Source organism: Limulus polyphemus, unplaced genomic scaffold (assembly GCF_000517525.1).
Source record: "Limulus polyphemus unplaced genomic scaffold, Limulus_polyphemus-2.1.2 Scaffold1871, whole genome shotgun sequence".
Lineage (NCBI taxonomy): Eukaryota > Metazoa > Arthropoda > Merostomata > Xiphosura > Limulidae > Limulus > Limulus polyphemus.
The window spans coordinates 237,409-243,387 of NW_013667481.1; the positions used below are offsets into that span (position 1 = coordinate 237,409).

The window sequence follows — 5,979 nt, forward strand, 5'->3', positions numbered from 1 at the left end:
AACCAAAATTAACAAAATTAACTTGCGAGCATCACGTAACTACTACTTTCTTTATTTTGAGAACAGAAATATTAACAACAACAAAAAATGAGATGAAATGTATATAATGTAGAGTATTTACACGTGCATATAATATAGTATACTGCTTAAAACACTTAGTTAACTTTACAGCTTTTATTTACAATCTCACGTGATATCTACAGTTTTATAACAATTAATTCTTACACTGTTTAGTTGTTGCAACATAAATTAGCATTTATAGTCAAACATGAAATCTTTGGGAAATATTTGACGTCACCAGTACAACATTAGTTTTATAGATTACACTACTAAACCTTTAATTCTCAATAATTTGTGTGGATAAAATAAGTATCATTTACACCATACATCCAAACATACCACTAAAGATAAAATAGTGAAATTGGGCATGTTTCTTGCGTTTCCGCTAACTTAATCTTTTTTTTTCTAGCAAGGGTATGCTTAATTGAAGTTTAGAACTTAATTTCAAATACGTTCGTCGTCCTTAATACCGGTTTTTTTTTATATTTGATTTGGGCAAGTATTATTGATAAGTTTACAGCTTATAGTATGCGGATATTAAGAGTTTAACTCCATTTTCATGTACGATACGGAGTTAACACAATATCCACATTTACGACGAATCTCCTTGTTTATTTGTTTCTTCTACAATCATATTTAGATAACTTTTAACAGTATATTTTAAACACAGTTTTGCATATCTCTGCAAATTTAGTAGATTTCTGAACTGAATTTTGTAAAACTTCCTCAAAGTTTGTAAAGAATCATTTTATGAATGATTAAACTTTGGAACTCTTGACTGGTTGAACAAGGTTAAACTTTGTAACTTATGATACATTTTGATTAAACGTGTTTTCAACTTTGCAACTTTTGGTAGATGTTATCGAAAACGTATACTTCTTTTTTTATATACAATCACCAGAAGAAGGGTGTCCCAGCCCGAAACATTCTAAACGTTAAAACATCTATTTAACGTTTGCCTTTTTTTGTGTGTGATACAGACATTTACTCGTCTTTTATTATAGATTTCATCGTACCAAATCGGTCTTTATCTGATTTTTGGTTAGACGTTAGTTGTACATCTTTCAATTTCGTCACTCTTGTTGGATATTGGTTAGACTTAATTCAATTTTTTAACACTTGGTAAATGTTGGTTAGGAATTGTAACTCTTTGGTGAATGTTGGTTGATCATTGTAATTCTTGTTGGATGTTGGTTGAGCAAGATTAAACTCTGTAACTCTTGTTGGATGAGCATGGTTAAACTTTGTAACTCTTGGTGAATGTTGGTTGAACATGATTAAACGTTGTAACTCTTGCTGGATAAGCATTGTTAAACATTGTAACTCTTGTTGGATGTTGGTTGAGCAAGATTAAACTCTGTAACTCTTGCTGGATGAGCATGGTTAAACTTTGTAACTCTTGGTGAATGTTGGTTGAACATGATTAAACGTTGTAACTCTAGCTGTATGAGCATGGTTAAACATTGTAACTCTTGTTGTATGTTGGTTGAGCAAGATTAAACTCTGTAACTCTTGCTGGATGAGCATGGTTAAACTTTGTAACTCTTGCTGGATGAGCATGGTTAAACTTTGTAACTCTTGGTGAATGTTGGTTGAACATGATTAAACGTTGTAACTCTTGCTGGATGAGCATGGTTAAATTTTGCAGTTTTTAGTACATAATAGTGGAAAATTACTACTATTTTGCTAGAATGCAGTACTGGATAATTTTGTCACTGTCGGAGAAATGTCCTAATTTTATGGTGATGGGTCAATACACTTAGGCAAGATGAACAATTTCAGTAATAAAAATATTAGCATTTCTTCATTCAGATTCCTTGACTTGAAACCCATAATGCTAAAGATCAAGAGAGTGAACAGGGTTTGTTCTTGTGACACTTACCATACTACAGTGAAATACCACATCGTTAAGTTTCAAAAGATCATGACTCAAATGTGGCAATTCATTTTCAAGGTAGATCATCAGAGAGCAAATTGATCATTTTTATGATACTTTTAAAGGGTCTGAAGATATATTTGGAATAAAATTTGTTTTGTGTTCTTCAAGTATTTTTCACAGAGTTAAGAACTTAAAAAGTTTTATACGAACTTTCGTTGTTTTCTTTTGTTTGTTTGTTTGTTTGTTTTTCTGCTCTGATTAGGAAGTTAACAAGTGTAACATAATTTTGGACCAACTTCTGGTACAAGCAAAAATACTGTTAATTAGGAACTACGTGCATTATTTTACATCCAGTTCATTTAAACTTCTTCTATCAGTCTGACTCTTCCCATCGCTGACTAGTCCCATCATGTCTGCTTCTCAAATATAAGAAGCATTATTGTAATAATTGTATGATGGCTTCTGAGACGAAGTGTAAATCTTTCGATGGCTTACATCATCAGGACCACTGGGCTTCAATATAGTGTTGCTACAAATGTGAGTGAGTCTTATCCACAGAAGCTAGAAGAAGATGATGAAACAAACAATGGTACATGTTTTGAAATTCAAAATAAAACATTTTATACCATAAAAATTAATGTAATATTCAGAAACTAAAAAGAAATTAATATTTATTAATGCACATCAGTGCCACCATACAGGCAAGAAATTTTGTTCCTTAGATTTCGTAAATACATAAAAATATTTTGAAAATTATTTTTAAGACACCTTATTTCTAAACATACCCAAATCTAACTAAAAGCCTGCGAAAAATAAACAAACAAGCAAAAGTATTATTATTATTTCTAGGATCCAGAAAAGAATGATTTTTGATATCAATGGTTAAAGAGGACGAGGAGGATGAATTGTATATTTTAGTTACCAAAAGATGGCGCTGTAAACAAACATTCTTAGAAAGTCGAAACAGTAATACAGTACATAGGATGTCACAATGTCTATAGAAAATATAGGGAAGAAATATTCTTTAAAGCGTCTATTAAATAGTCTGCCGCTAGTCCGTGAAATCGACAGATTCTGAATAAGGCAAAATTTTGACAGTTATCTTCAGTATCAGCTAGAAAGGATGCAAATTTTTAGCATTGGGAGCGCTATTTACTGATTACTTCAAACTATGCTGACAAAACTATTTTTTCAAAGAAATTTCCAAACTTACATTGTACAGAGAATCACATTACTAACATAGACTGAAAGCTACAGGATAGATGGCGCGCAAGTGTAGTTGAAAAGAGTGTTGGCATTTCTAGGGATATTTTTAATGCTTGAGTTGACTTCTCTGAAAAAATGTTGATAATAAGATATATATATATATATCAAAATTGTACTGATTTTATAGAGTGCTTACCTATTTTCTTACTATACTAATTATAAAAATAGATATCGAAAATGCTTACCTATTTTCTTGCTATACCAATTATAAAAACAGATATCGAAAATGCTTACCTATTTTCTTACTATACTAATTATAAAAACAGATATCGAAAATGCTTACCTATTTTCTTACTATACTAATTATAAAAACAGATATCGAAAATGCTTACTTATTTTCTTATTAAGTGAAAGTGCTTGTAAACATCATACAAAGAGTCTAAAACAACGAGATGAGTTTTTTTCCAAGTTTTCCTGAAAAGCAAACAATGCAGCTAATAGGACTTTGTGAAAGAAAAGTTTATATAAATATAAACAAACAGTATAAAACAATAAATTATGTAACGAAAGATTATGATAATTTAACATACATGAAGTAATCCGATTCAATATTAAAAAACCAAGTGAAGAGCAGTCGGCGATATTGTAACTCAGAATTTAAATTAAGGGTTACATAAATACGATATTATCTCAAACCTTGGGTAATATGCGTTCTTGCAAGTCTGAAGCTCCACCTAACGTTCATTATTTTATCGAGAGCAAAAAATATAGTACTTTGTTGTCTTATATTGAAATTGAACCAATATATTTTAAATTACATAGAAAAAAAGGAAAATTGATAATGATATTCGATGTGACTTCGTGTTACTGCTCATAGTTGGTGAAATAAATAAATACATTCACATACGTTTTATGCATTACTCTAACGCATAATATTGAAATAATCTCTCTTCTTCTCTTAAATTTGATGTTCCTCATAAGATATCAATAATATGTGGGAATAATTTTGACTACTGACGTATCTGCAATTACTCAACACTAAAGGTTATAATGTACACTTACTTTTCGTCTTCGATATCCTGCGATGTTTCTCCTCAAGTGGAAAGCGAACTGTTTTGGATCAGACCATTTGTTCTGGATGACAAGTGGATATTCCTGAGGATAGAGTTTTCTTTCATCTGAACATAGCAGAAGAAATGTTCTCCATTAAAGGAATGTAGACTAGACTACTTTAAATGCTAATAACAATAAGTTAATTAGATCTTAACTCAATGTTAGTACCGAACATAAATGATAGCTTAAAAGTTTCACTTTGTTTAACACATTGTTAGTACTAGAATAAAACTGATAGCTTAAAAGTTTCATTTTGTTTAACTCAATGTTAGTACTAGAACAAAACTGATAGGTTAAAAGTTTCACTTTGTTTAACACATTGTTAAACTTTTAACCTATCAGTTTTGTTCTGGTACTAACAACGTGTTAAACAAAGTGAAACTTTTAACTTATCAGTTTTGTTCTAGTACTAACAATGTGTTAAACAAAGTGAAACTTTTAACCTATCAGTTTTGTTCTGGTACTAACAATGTGTTAAACAAAGGGAAACTTTTAACCTATCAGTTTTGTTCTAGTACTAACAATGTGTTAGACAAAGTGAAACTTTTAACCTATCAGTTTTGTTCTAGTATTAACAATGTGTTAAACAAAGTGAAACTTTTAACCTATCAGTTTTGTTCTAGTATTCCCTTTGTTTAACAAATTGTTAGTATTAGAACAAAACTGATAGGTTAAAAGTTTCACTATGTTTAACACATTGTTAGTACTAGAATAAAACTGATAGGTTAAAAGTTTCACTTTGTTTAACACAGTGTTAATACTAGATCAAAACTGATAGGTTATTCTGAAACAAGTAAAAGTAAGTAACGAATATTGTTAGAAGTTGTACAATACTGACATTGGAAACCAGCTTTAGGTACAACTTTTGATACAAAACTAATACAAGTGACGAAATGTAATACGAGAAAAATTATGCTGCCCATTGCACCAAAACACACTTAATATAAAAATTATGCTGCCCATTACACCAAAATATACTTGATATAAAAATTATGCAGACCATTACACCAAAACACACTTAATATAAAATTATGCAGACCATTATACCAAAACACAGTTAATATAAAAATTATGCTGCTCATAACACTAAAACATACTTAATATAAACATTATGCACCCATTACACCAAACACACTTAATATTAAAATTATGCAGACCATTACACCAAAACACACTTAATATAAAAATTATGCAGACCATTGCACCAAAACACACTTAATATAAAAATTATGCTGCCCATTGCACCAAAACACACTTAATACCCTGTATTATGTAGAACACAAAAATGACAATCTTCTGGGTTAGACAGTTTTAATAGACTAAAACGATGCTTACAGTGATCACTTGCAGACACTTCATACAGCGAGAATAAATTAGGCCTCTCTTTGGAATTGTAGCAATGGAGGACTAGCTGTATCACCTCCTCTACAGTCGTCTTATCAGAAACTAGGAGACTTTTGTACAGAGACTGTAATATCATGAATAATATGATTATATTCTGATTTACAAATATGATTATCATAGCCATTGTTAATAATATTATGTATTTATTATGCTAATTATACATGTATTGTTAAGTAAGAGTGTAATGAAAAATTCAGTATATTATTAGATGACCTTGTTAGACCATCAATGCATTGATGGTCTAACAACTGATTTTTATAAATAAACTTCAGTATATTATTAGATGACCTTAGACCATCAATGCAACTGATTTTTAT

The 5,979-nt window shown here is 30.2% G+C and overlaps 1 long non-coding RNA gene across 1 annotated transcript; it reads right to left on the reverse strand.

Moving 5' to 3' along the window:
• Positions 1-2,241: 2,241 nt before the first annotated feature.
• On the reverse strand, positions 2,242-5,722 carry LOC106465213. The gene is made up of 4 exons (XR_001291189.2): positions 5,594-5,722; positions 4,208-4,323; positions 3,538-3,619; positions 2,242-2,500 (listed from the first exon to the last, which is right to left on the reverse strand). It is a non-coding gene; the product is annotated as an uncharacterized LOC106465213 (long non-coding RNA).
• Between the last annotated feature and the right edge of the window lie 257 nt (positions 5,723-5,979).